Raw genomic sequence first — 12,947 nt, 5'->3', positions numbered from 1 at the left:
TTGAAGGCTAGGTGGGAAACAAGGAGACTTGTCCACTGTTCATACAATTTGTATGATTCCAAGATTTTTCACTAATTAGAAATACTATAATTTAAATGTTTTCAATACTGTGTTGGATACTTAACTTTATCTTAGCATTCAAGTTCAGCTGTCCACTCTGACTTTGAAGATGGCAATGTAACATACTGCACTGTAAGACAAAGTTCTTCAAATACAGGAAGGGCAATGTCACAAGTCCTGGAGGAAATCTACAGGAAGCTTAAAATTATATATGATGCCAGGTGCTGGTGGCTCACGCCTGTATCCTCATTATTCAGGAAGCTAAGAACTGAGGATTGCAGTTCAAAACCAGCCCAGGCAGGAAAGTCTGTGAGATTCTTATTTCCAATTAACCAGGAAAAGCTGAAGTAGAGCTCTGGCTCGAATGGTAGAGCGCCAGCCTTGAGTTAAACAGCCTGATGCCATGAGTTCATGCCGCAGTACTGGCTTGCTTACACACACACTCTCTCTCTCTCTCTGTGAAACTTTTTGAAAATGTCCTCTTCTAGTTACTCAAACGTTTGAAAGTTGATCTGACTGGTCATTTATTCAAATTTTATTTTTACCTTCCTCATTACAAATGTGATTTAGAAAAACTGAAGGACATTTTGAAAGATATAACTTTTGTCAATAAAAAGATGAACTGGATTCACAAGAGGAACTTTAGTAAGTTAACATTTAAAAAACACTAAAAAGTAGAAAAGACTTACTTGCACAGAGAAAATAACACATTAGTAGGCCCAAGTTGAAAAAAGACAGGGGAAAAAAGTATTGCTAAAAATGATTGACCAGCTTAAGAAACACAAAAACGTAAAATGAAGGAGGGCCTTGCTCAAGCTAAGAACAGCTACAGTGAAGAAATAAAATTAAGTTTAAAGACAAACTGGAAAAGGGCTGCTCCAAGGGGCCTATGCCCCTGGTGGGAAGGGATACAAGTCAGGCCTTATATAAACACTTCAGGAGGCAAGATACACAATGTAGCAGTTTCTCAGGTTTCAGCCTTTAAGTAATAAACTAAGTTAAATGGGGACTACTCCCTCTACTTCCATTTGAGCAGGGTTCCAAAAGGAATGGAGGTGGGTTATAGAGAATTACATCCATTCATGTAAACATGGCACTTCCTCTCACTGGCAGTGAAATACTAGGATTAGAAAAATACATAGATGTTGGTTTTCACAGGCTGATAATGTCAAGAACTACTATAGCTTGAGACCTGCACTTACATGCTTTTCATGCTCAGTGATTTTCGACAAAAAATGAAAAAATAAAATTCTTCAAAAATAACAAATAAGGGGCTGGGAAGGTGGCTCAGTGGTAGAATGCTTGCTTTGTATGCATGAGGCCCTGGGTTTGATTCCTCAGCCCCACATAAGCAGAAAAAGCCGGAAGTGGCGCTGTGGTTCAATTGGTAGAGTGCTAGCCTTGAGCTGAAGAGTTGAGGGACAGCGTCCAGGCCCAGAGTTCAGGCCCACGATAACAACAACAACAACCAAAAAAACCCAAATGAAACCCCAAATCCACACACACAAAATCCAAAAACTGAAACTTATTTTGTGTAACAAATATAGCCATTATTCTGTGATCAACAAGACACTTTTAAAAGTAAGGGCAGGCCTAGACACTTCTAAGTAGCCTTTCCTTCTGAGAACATCAGAATTGACATTGGTCATGCAGTTTGCAGTCAGAACAGGAATGGGTGCCTCTGTAGACACTGTGAGAAAGAAAACTGTGATTTAGCGGACACGGAAATACACTGGATGTCCATAGCTAACTGTCCTGAAAAACCTGTGCCATGAAACGGAAAATTACAAACAGCTCCTTAGAGGCAGGCCAACACAACCCATATTGTATTGGCATTATGTATTAGAATTCGGCCTGCTTAACTTTCAGTACACTGAAACACATTTTATGTGTTTCTACAGCATCATATTCTATAGAAAAAAAAATGAATGAGATCTAATCCAATTCCCTAAAGAGGTGGAGCAGCCCAGAACCTGAAAAGCCCAATGGGTGGCACCCCTCATAGTTTGGGATGACTAATGGGTCCTTGATTTCTAAGATAAGATCAGGGTATTATTGTACTTCAGGGGTTAATTGTGCTGGCTGACTCATAAAAAAGAAAGATGATTCGAGATAAAGAAGTCTCAAGCAACAGTATAAAAGATAGGCAAAGTTCAAGCAACATTCATGTAAGATTAGTTGGACCCCTGATTACTCCTCCAGGTGGCGAATTATTATCTGTGATTAACATTACATTCAGGTTCAGGGATAGGAATCGGATTGGAAGGATTAATGAAAATGAAAAAAATTCGGCTTAATTTTCACATCAGAAAACATTAATTACATTAAACGTTGGCAAATGTAAAACAGGTGTTAAAACCTGAATTTTCCTGAATTCCTTAATTTTGGAGTTTACAAAATTTAGTGTTTTTAACTTCAAGAAACAGGAATAATTTTACAGTTATGTCTGTCTATGGACTGGGCAAATCTTCATTACAGGTGAAAGTTCATTACTTAATAATGTTTCTGGAAGTAAGAAACATACTATCATAAAAAATGCATACTTGGGTAATGTGTAAATTTGTTCTGAGGCTTTTTCTTCAGAGTATGAAAAATGAAAGAGTTGCCGTTCAACTTGAAGATAAAAATACAAGTTATTGTCAGGCATAGGTTTTTGGGATGACCAAAGCAAGGAAAAAAATTTAAACCATAGGATGTAGGACTTTGTTATTTTGTAAAGTCAAGCTACCAAAAATGTTTTAGAAGGCAATTTTTTTTTAAGGTCATCACTACCTGCAATTCTAATCAACCTTCATCATCCCACCTGTAAATTGGGCAGAAGAAGAAACCCTAAGCTCCAGGTCTAAAGCTTTGTCCAAATGGTTCATTTTCCTCTTCCTCCAACATTCCTTTCAGGAAATCAAATTGCCAGTTCGCGCAGGTAAAGGAAGACTCTTGAACATCTAAGATCTTTTTCTGACATTTTGGTTGTTGATACTTCTAGGATACAAGCAGGTGAGATCTTCTCATTTTCGTGGGTTTCCTCCAATCTCTGAACATAGCGATTGTGAATTCTGCCACTCCCACCTCCAAGGACCCACCAAGCGCAGCACTCACAGCCCCTGCCGGCTCTGGGAGCCTGCAGAGATTCCCGCCAGCCAGAGATGGGGAATTGAATCCTTTCAGATTGCAGAGCGAATTATCCGGACCACGACCACCGCACAGATTGGTTGACAACACACATTTCCATGGGACCAGCGATAACAAATTCTGACCAGGCTCAGGCGATCAACAACAGGCTTTCCTTTGCATTCAGGTTTTTTTTTTTGTTTTTTGTTTTTCAATTTCTTTTACGATGAGGGAATATAATCAGCCACCAGTTTAGCCATCAGAGAGAAAGAAGGATGGCCGATTTCTTCTCTTCTGCATATTATAAAATAAAGTGAATCTACAAGTAGTTATGGAGGGGGGAAAAAAGGAGGGGGGCTGGACTGGAAGAGACTCCTCGCTATGAATGCATATCCAAACCGGGTCGCAGCAAACAGACAGACAATACTAGGGTCCGGGACCACCATTTCTGGGTCCCCAATGCAAGTCAGTGGGGTTTCCCCCGGGGGGGCTGCTCTGCAGCATCAACTACTTCCACAACGCTGTCTTCCCGGGAAGGGAAGCGCGCTCCGCGCACCTCCCCGGGCGGCCGGGCACCCAGCGCCCCCGTGGGCGCGGCCCCGGCCCCCCGACGGCCCCGGGCACCCCAGATCGCAGCCATCCCAAGCGCGCCCGGCCCGCCCGGCTTCCCGCGCCTGGCGGTCCCCGGCGCCCCCGCGGGCGGAGGCGGACTGGAGGGCAGGGGAGGGGCGGCGGCCCGCGGGCCCCGGGGCGCCCGCACGCCCCCTCCCGGCCCCGCAGCTTTCCCGCCTTCCCCGTTTGAACAGCTCCCGCCGCCTTCCTCCGGCGGCCCCGCTCCAACCCCTTCCCGGAGGCGGCTGCAGCCGCTACTCCAGTCCCCGGCTCGGCTCCCGGGCTAGGCCGCAGGGGGTCTGGGACGCCCCCGAGGCGGTGTCGCGGGCCCCGAGTGGCAGCGGGCGGCAGGCCAGGGCCGTGGCCACCTCGGGGTGGGGGCTCGTCCCGGTCTCGTGGGGGGTCTTTGCTGGCCGCTACCTTCACTCCGCTCGCCCGGGTCCCGCCTTTGCGCCGCCGACCGCCGCCATCTTGGAGAAGGAGAGAAAAGCGCGAGCGGCCAGGGAGCCTCAGTCGAGCCCAGAGCGCAGGCTCCGTCTCGAGTCCGGGGAAATCCCTTTGGAGAAAGAGCGCCGAGCGCATCGAATGAGAAACCCAGCTTGCTGAGCTGGTGCGCTGGTATTGAGAATTTGCTGGGTACCAGGCGTGGGCTAAACCTTTCTGAGCATTTTATCATTTTCCAAGGCTTCAGGTTAAGATATTCATTGCATTAACAAATTATCTTAATCTCAAGAAACGATTATCTTAATTAAGACATACTTATCTTAATAATTGCATTATGATTATCTCAGAAGATCATGCTATTCTTTCAAGATATTTTTATACAGCACAGTATTTCCCCTCTGCAAAACTCAGAGGCATGCTGGCTAATAACACTGCTGCTTATTTGTCAGTTAGTGTCTGTACCTGGATATTTGGGCTATAGGGTGATGTGGGAAGACCTTATCTTTGTAACAATGTGTTGTAAAATAATTTGCATGTCTAAATTATTTTCATTTAAAAGGAAGAATCTTCACAGAGATGAAATTCCATTCAGATACAAGAGAGAGCCTGATTTCTCTGATTTGCAGTGGAGACCTTGGATAATTGGGTAGACATGACAATATTCTGAAATTGGTTTAATATAAAGATCCTATATATCTAGAGCTAGTATATTGAGCGTCTTCTATGTGAACAGTGAGCTCTCCACCTTGGGAGGAGTTCTAGCTGCCATCTTTCTACTGTAGAACACTGGGATTAGAGGGTTGATTGGCTTCTAGGGTTGTGAACTTCATGAGAAAATGCAAAATCATGTTGTTTGTACACATGTGGGTTTTTCTGGGTGAGGTTAAATTCTGCCCTAGCAGGGTTTTTCATTCCAGAACTGGATGAGTGCTTAAAAATGATGAACCAGGAGAAGCAAGATTGCCTCAGTTCTCACTGCTTATGAGTGATGTGATAAGGATTAGAAGCTGGATTACCAGACTTGGCTCAGCACACACACACACACACACACACACACACACACACACACACACACACACACGAGTATATATATGTACACACACTCACAAATTACATTTTATATACATATATATATATATATAATTATTTTTGTGTGAGTACTGGGGCTTGGAGTCAGAGCCTGGGCACTGTCCCTTAGTTCAAGACTGGTGCTCTACCACTTGAACCACATTCTGGCCTTTTGATGGTTAATTGGAGAACAGAATCTCACCAACTTTCCTGACCTAGGCCGGCCTTGAACTGTGATTATCAGATCTCAGCATTCTGAATTAGAGGCATTATAGAGGATTAGAGGCATAATGTGCCCAGTACAACAACGTCCTTATTTATTTATTTATTTATTTATTTATTTTTGTCCATCATGGGACTTGAACTCTGGGCCTGGGTGCTCTCCCTCAGCTCTTCAGCTCAAGGCAAGCGCTCTACTGCTTGAGCCACAGGGCCACATCCAGTTTTCTAGGGGTTTATTGAAGATAAGAATCTCACGGACTTTCCTGCCTGGGCTGACTTTGAATCGTGATCCTCAGATCTCAGCCTCCTGAGTAGTTAGGATCATAGGCATGAGCCACCGGCACCCTGCTAAGAAAATCCTTATTTTTAGGAAATAAGTTCCAAAGATTTGGAGGTAGCCAGGTACCAGGGGCTCATGCTTGTAATCCTAGCTACACAGGAGGCTGAGATCTAAGGATCACAAGCCAGTCTGGACAGGAAAATCCAAGAAATTCTTATCTACAACTAACCACCAAAAGGCTGGAAGTGGAGCGGTGTCTCAAGTAGTAGAGGGTAGCCTTGAGCACAAAAGCTCAAGGACAGTACCCAGGCCTTGAGTTGAAGCTGGTTTGGAGGCAAAGATCACATCGACCACTAATGGGATCTGTTTTGGGGGCGATGTGTGTGGGTGCACAGTGTTCTATGTGGAAAGAAAAGGCTCCAGCGTATACTTTGGAAGGATCCGAGTGAAGGGCACCAGAAGATTCTTAGCACTATTCTTACAATTTGTCTCTAAATGTGAAATGAAGTCAGGCTAGGTTCCAGTGGCTCATGTCTATAATCCTAGTTACTCATGAGGCTGAGATCTGAGGAACGAGGTTCAAAGCCAGCCCAGACAATCCATGAGACTAATCTCATGCTGGAAGTTGAGTGACTCAAGTGATAGCAGGTAAGGGAGCACCAGCTCCTTGAGTTCAAGTCCTACTACTGGCCCAGAAGACAAAAGAAAATGTAAAGAACACAGTAAAGTTAGAAGAAATCTAGGAAGAAAATGCTTGTTTGGCTCTATTATCTTCCACGTGTATTGGGATGTGCTCCCAGCCATGCATTCATGCTGGGACTCTTTCTAAAGCTGGTTGAAGGTCCAGGAGTCAAGGAGGTGCTGGAGACATGTGGAGATGGCAAAGTCCTACCTTAGTCTTTGGAGGTCTGCAGGGTAGAGCACCCTCTTTCCTGGTGTAACTGGCCTTGGGTGGTCCATCTGGAGAGGGAAATAGGGACTCTCCCCTCTAAAGAGTTGACTCAGCAGAAAAAGACACCAGGGTCCGTAAATTTTCCTTTTTTTTTTTTAAATGGTGCATTTAACAAGTTTTTTGTTTTTTGGTTTTTTTTTTGTAAATTTTCCTTTAAAAAGAGCGTCCAGTGCCCTTGGTGGAAAGCCCTTACTAGTATCCTCACAACATTCTTCTGAAATAGGTTTTGCTTTTGGAAATAAATCAGTGACTAAAAACAATGTTTCACTCTGTAGCCCAGACTCCACAAGCTCTTAGTCCTTCTACCCCACTTCCTAAGTGCTGGGATTGTAACATGTATCACTTGATTCTATAAAGCTACAGTTTTGTTTTTTTTTTATGGAAGGGAAGCTCAAGAGGGTACAGTTATTGCCCCAAATTGTTAGTCACTATACCTAGATATATAGTTAGTCACCATACCTAGATGCTGCTATCTGAGGCTCTACCAATAATTATACAACTGCGTTCAGAAAGGCAGCGTCTGGTTTTAGGTCAGTTAAATGAGGATTTTCTTGGCTCTGGGAGGCCTTCCTAAGTGTTGCCACTAGAGGACGCCACCCACCCAGTTCACAAGTGCTTTTGCTTTTCCAAGGGAAAGACTTTCTAGAAAAGAACTCTAGCTTGGGGCTTCTCACCTGCAGGGGCCTCTTCTAGTTTTGTACTCATTTTTGGCTTTGAGTTATTTTTTTTTTTCACAAAAGGCTTCCTGAATAAGATTTAGGCTCCTCAAATCTAGATTCCCCGCTGTTTATGCAAAAAACTTGGGCATTACAACAATGGGCAGACTGGAATCCCCGAGGGGCCTGAATAGCAGGGAATCTGGGCTGTGGGCACTTGGAGTGCCTGTTTGACCTTGACCCTCTGCTACACAGATCACAGCTGCCTGCGAATGCTTGTTGAATGAATAAAACCGGGGAGGTGAACAATCCCCAGGAAGCAGCCACTGCTTTTACCTCCTGGTGGTGGGTTGGGCTGGAATTGCCTGAAGTCTCTTTTCTCCACATCTCAGCTCTGCCACTAGCCAGTTCACCTCTGCCCTCCCTCGGCCCTCCCTCCCTTAGTTCAGGATGACTGGCACCACTCTGACGCTGCAAAGGTCTTTTGGGTCTCTGGATCCCCGTGGGAGGTATACACTTTGGGGTTTCTATGTGTGAGAAGCCTGGGCAGCTCCGTGGAGGCTCTCTTCCTCCCACCTGCTCTCCAGTCCACAGGTTCAAGGACTTAGAATCTCGCCCTCTGCCTTCTACTTCACCATTGTGTGAATCATTTGTCTGATTTTTCCATCATGGGCTAAGTGGCTCATTTGCAGTCCTCTTCCTGAGCTTGCTTCATAGGTTTTGTGGTTTTCCCCTGACTCCTTTGCTCTTTGCAATCTCTCTAGGACTACCCACTGCAGGGTGTCTGTGTGTGTGTGTGTGAAAGGCATCCTGACAGCTCCCACACCTCTGAGACCCACCTGCCTCTGCTGAGCTCCGAACACCCTGACACCATTACACCCCTCTCCAGGTGAAAGGCTTTGCAGGTGTCCCCCAAAGGCATCTATTCCTCCCCCCACTCATTATTTACTCTTGCTCTTCACATTCTTGGGAGATGTGGAATCCATCCATCCGTCCATCCGTCCGTCCGTCTGTCTGATCTCTCTATCATCTATTTATATTTTTGGGCCTGTACTGAGACTGAGCGCTGTTCCTTAGCTTTTGCATTTAAGGGTAAGTGCTCTACCACTTGAGCCACAGCTCCACTTCTGGCTTTTGGTGTTTAATTGGAGAAAGAACAGGGGATGCCCTTAGTTTCCATCCCCCCACCAGGTGTTTAACTGGAGAGACTTTTGTTTTGTTTTGTTTTTTGCTCAGACTGGCTTTAAATCTCAATTCTCAGATTTCAGCCTCCTGGTTAGCTAGGCTTGCACACCTGAGCCACTGGGGCCTGGCACTGTATATATAAGACCTTTAAGAAGCGAGGCTTACTGGAGGTCTCCTGGTGTCCTAGAAGGAATCCCCATTTGCTCTGTCTTTCCTGGTATCCAGGTCTGGAGGCAAATGCGTTTCACCACAAGCTGCCTGTCCACAGACTACCAAATGTGGTAGTGCTCTGCTCGTGAATACTAGGACAGACATCACAACAAAGATAAATATACGCTTTTGTCAGAAGCAGCTCCTGTGTTCATCCTAGCATCTAGGGCTGTCTCTTCCTCTTACTGTCCACAGCCACAGAACTGATTCCCTACCCGCCCCCGCCCCGCCCCCCCCCCCCCGACTTTTTGGAAAGCCAAGGAGTGCATTGGAGCTCAGAATGCAAATAACAAAGCAGAGCCTTAAAAACAAATGTTTTATCTTGAATCACGGAGGTCTAGGGTAGTTTAGAAGCATGCCATTGTGCCATCTCCCTGTCCTTGATGGATCCCTGTGTATGAGAATTGGTTCCTGTTGCTCTTGAGCAGACAGGTCAGTGTATATGTGTGTGTGTGTGTGTTGCAAGAGGAGTGGTGCTGGGTCTGGCAGGCAGTGTGCCAGAGGAGAACTGTTTCTCCAAGGTTGTCTGTTCACATCCTGCATCCACACTAGCCACTTCTCTCCTTCCTTATAAATAAACGCGGCCCTGTCAGTGCTGTGGCCGGGCAAAAAATATCAATAACACGGCTAATTATGGAAATTGCATAATGCATCATTAGTTAGTAATTATGACTTTGTCAAGCGCCTGTTAATTTTTATGTAAGAATCACTCAGAGTGTGACATGGAAATATTAGCTTGTCATCGCTTGCCTTTCTGGTAGGAGAGAATGATCTTGAAAGTTAGGTTAATGATGTGCCACAGGAAGGAGGAGGAGGAGAGGGAGGAGCTGGGGGAGGATGAGAGGAGGGGAGCAAAGTAGATTGGAGGGGGCAGGAGGAGGGTGCCCCACACAGGGAGATGCAGGTGGGAGGATGGGGAGCTGGTCTCAGAAGACCCATCATGTCAGCCCTGCTGGCTTCCTGCTTCTATCCAGAGAAAGCCAAAGAGTTTGCATGGGGTGTTGACACATTTCCCTAATAAGAAGACATTATCATTTCACAGCCTCCCCGGAGATTCTTGGCATGTCTCATTTTGCTTGAATAAATTATTAATTTGGTCTAATTAGGCTCATCCAGCAGCTGGAAAGCAAGCTGAGCTAATTCAGGATTCCTGTGCACTCTGCTGTGTGTGTGCCTGGTTGGCTGGAGGTGAGGGAGGGGATTGCAGGTCCCCTGATCAAGATGGCGATTGAGGAGGGAGGGAGGAGGGCCATGGAGGTGGGAGACAAGGTTTTATCCTACTCCTTTTCTTCTATCTGTCCCCTCACAGACATCTGCCTTTTGAGCACCAAGACCCTCTGTTTATTCAGATACCTGGGGGGGTCTTACGTGAGCAGCAAAGTTGCCTAGGTTAGTAGGTCAAAGGAATAGATGGCTTCAAGTTGTTCCTTGGTCTTGTGTTCAAGGGGCTTCATCATCAGGTGTGGGTCTGCTGAGTTTATTTCCTCTGACTTCCAGACTCCCAAAGACAGCATCAACAAGCTAGATTTTGGAGCCAGACAACTCTGGGTACAGGATATGGGTCCACGTTACACAGCCTTGAATGAAGCAGAAAATTCCATCAGCTCTGTGAGCTTAGCAGCTGCTCATTCCACCACTGCAGAGGTGGGAAGAGATGATAAATGCCACGCACCTTCTGCTCACGCCTATAATCCTAGCAGTTTAGGAGGCTGAGCTCTGAGAATCGTGGTACAAAAGCCCAGGAAGAAAAGTCTAGGAGACTGTTTATCTCCAGTTAACCAGCAAAAAGTCAGAAGCTTACACAAAAAAACCACGTGATAGGGTGAGCCCCTGAATTCAATTCCCAGGACTGGCACACACAAAAAACAAACGTGTGCCTGCTTCCCAGTGTGGTGTCTGCTGTGGCTCAGGTGTCGAATAGATGGTAGTTATGGTGCTCACATCAGAAGTAGGGGAAGAGTTGGTCTCTGTTGTTTTATGCAGGAGGAATGAAAAACCAAGAATAAGTTATGACTTACTCAGAACGAGAAGAAAGACTTCCTATTTTTTTCCTCTTGCTCCCTCACAGTTGACACTGGTATTTTGCTATTTATTTTGAAAAAAAGTTTGCTGAAAAGTGGTCAGTAAAAAGAAGATCTGTGCCAGGTGTTGGGGGCTCATGCCTGGAATCCTAGCTTTTCAGGAGGCTGAGATCTGAGGATTGAGGTTCAAAGCCAGCCCAGGCAGTAAAGTCCCTATGAGACTCATATCTCCAATTAACCACTCAAAAACTGGAAGTGTCAGGCTGGGAAAGTGGCTCAGTGGCAGAGTGCTTGCCGTACAGCCATGAAAAAGCCCAGAGACTTCCTGCCACTTGGATAGGGACAGACGGCATGTTTTCCCTCTCCAAGGGTGATTATGGGCCTTCTAATAAACCTTACAATAATTTTAAAAAAATAAGAAAGAAAAAGCCAGAAGTGGTGCTGTGGCTCACGTGGTAGAATGCTAGCCTTGAGCACAGAGAGGCCCAGGGGCGGTGCCCAAGCCTAGAGTTCAAGCCCCACAACTGATTAAAAAAAAAAAAAGTAAATGTGCTTGAGAGTCATGATGATGATGATGATGATGATGATGATGATGGCGACAGTGATTAGTCCTGGGTCTTGAATTCAGGGCCTAGGTGCTGTCCTTGTGCTTTTCTGCTCAAGGCTGATGTTCTGCCACCTGAGTCATATTTCCACTTCTGGCTTTTTGTTGGTTTTTTTTTTTTTTTGGAGCCAAGAGCCTCACAGACTTTCCTGTCTGGGCTGGCTTTGAACCACAATCCTCATATTTCAACCTCCTGAGTAGTTAGGATTAGAGGCATGAGCCACCAGCACCCAGCCCTGATCATTTTTCAGGGTGTTCAAGTTTCTCTCGCAATTTCTTCCATGTAATGAGGTTTCAAGATTGAACTTAGTTTTGAGAGAAGAAACTATCTTCTTGGGGTTTTTCTGGGATGGACAACCCGCTTCTAAGCAGCATCGGGACCCACTGAGTCTCCGGACCCCTGCTGGCACTTGGGCAGCACATCCCATTGTCTCTCATGTTCTTTATGGGCCTGACTCGCAGACAGGACACAGCGTTGCTTTCAGGCCAGGAGCTCCACCTCTTCTAGGGGCCCCAGCTTAGTGGAGGCCACCTGAGGGTCTTTCTGAAACTTTCTGACGAATGAAGAAAACGCACTCAACAACACAGCAGTGGTGATTGTAATTTAATCTAGCTTCTGTGTTCCTAGGCTCTTGTAATACCTCAAGGCCAGCAATTTAAATCAATCAACAAACATAATAACATCATCCTCTCTTCCCAAGTGCCAGCTTATCATAATCAGAGAATCAGAAGCTACACAATGGCCTTGCACTATGAATGCAGAGACTGAGGTACATTCAGCCAGTTGTCTTTTTCATGTTTATTTTTGGGTAGTTCTGGAGTTTGAACGTAGGGCCTTGTACTTGCTAGGCAGGCACTTTACCACTTGAATTATGGCCTAGCCCTTTATGTTTTATTTATTTATTTTAAAAAGGGGGTCATGCTTTTTTTCTCCCCAGCCATCCTCATAACAATATTTTCCTACCTCTACCTCCTAAGTAGCTGGAATTTACATTTGCCACCACAGCCTTGAATTTGCTTTTGTATTTTATCCTATTTTTTTGAGATCAGGTCTCACTAACTTTTTACCGGGACTGGCCTCAAACCATAATCCTCCTATCTCTGTATCTAGAATTATAGATGTGAGTCAACCTGTCCAACCTGGTCTGACGTTTGTCTTTTATTTTTTTCTCTCTTTGTTGGGCTTAAACTCTGGGCCTGGGCACTGTGCCTCAGCTCTTCAGTGTAAGGTGAGCACTCTACCACTTGAGCCACAGTACCACTTCCAGTTTTCTGGTGGCTAATTGGAGATAAGGATCTCATGGACTTTCCTGCCTGGGCTGGCTTTGAACTGCGATCCTCATATCTCAACCTGGTTAGCTAGGATTACAGGCATGAGCCACAGGTGTCCAGCTTCTTTTCTTTTCTTTTTTTGTCGGTTGTGGGGTTTGAACTCTGGGCCTGGGCACTGTCCCTCAGCTCTTCAGCTCAAGGCTGGTGCTCTACCACTTGAGTCACAGTGCCACTTCTGGCTTTTTCTTTGTGT

General features: G+C 45.5%; 1 protein-coding gene across 3 annotated transcripts in view; it reads right to left on the bottom strand.

Moving 5' to 3' along the window:
* Hmgxb4 (HMG-box containing 4) overlaps positions 1-4,282 on the bottom strand; it is a 28,380-nt gene extending 24,098 nt beyond the window's left edge. The window contains exon 1 of one of the 3 annotated variants that reach the window (XR_006149527.1): positions 4,201-4,255. The gene's annotated coding sequence lies outside the window, so the exon portion shown is untranslated. Of the gene's footprint in view, positions 1-4,200 lie in introns of all 3 variants that reach the window. The other 2 variants (XM_042693335.1, XM_042693332.1) reach the window with 2 other exon arrangements.
* Positions 4,283-12,947: the final 8,665 nt, after the last annotated feature.

Source organism: Dipodomys spectabilis, unplaced genomic scaffold (assembly GCF_019054845.1).
Source record: "Dipodomys spectabilis isolate Male_0828 unplaced genomic scaffold, ASM1905484v1 ptg000163l, whole genome shotgun sequence".
Taxonomy (NCBI): domain Eukaryota; kingdom Metazoa; phylum Chordata; class Mammalia; order Rodentia; family Heteromyidae; genus Dipodomys; species Dipodomys spectabilis.
This window is presented reverse-complemented; position numbering and strand designations above follow the sequence as displayed.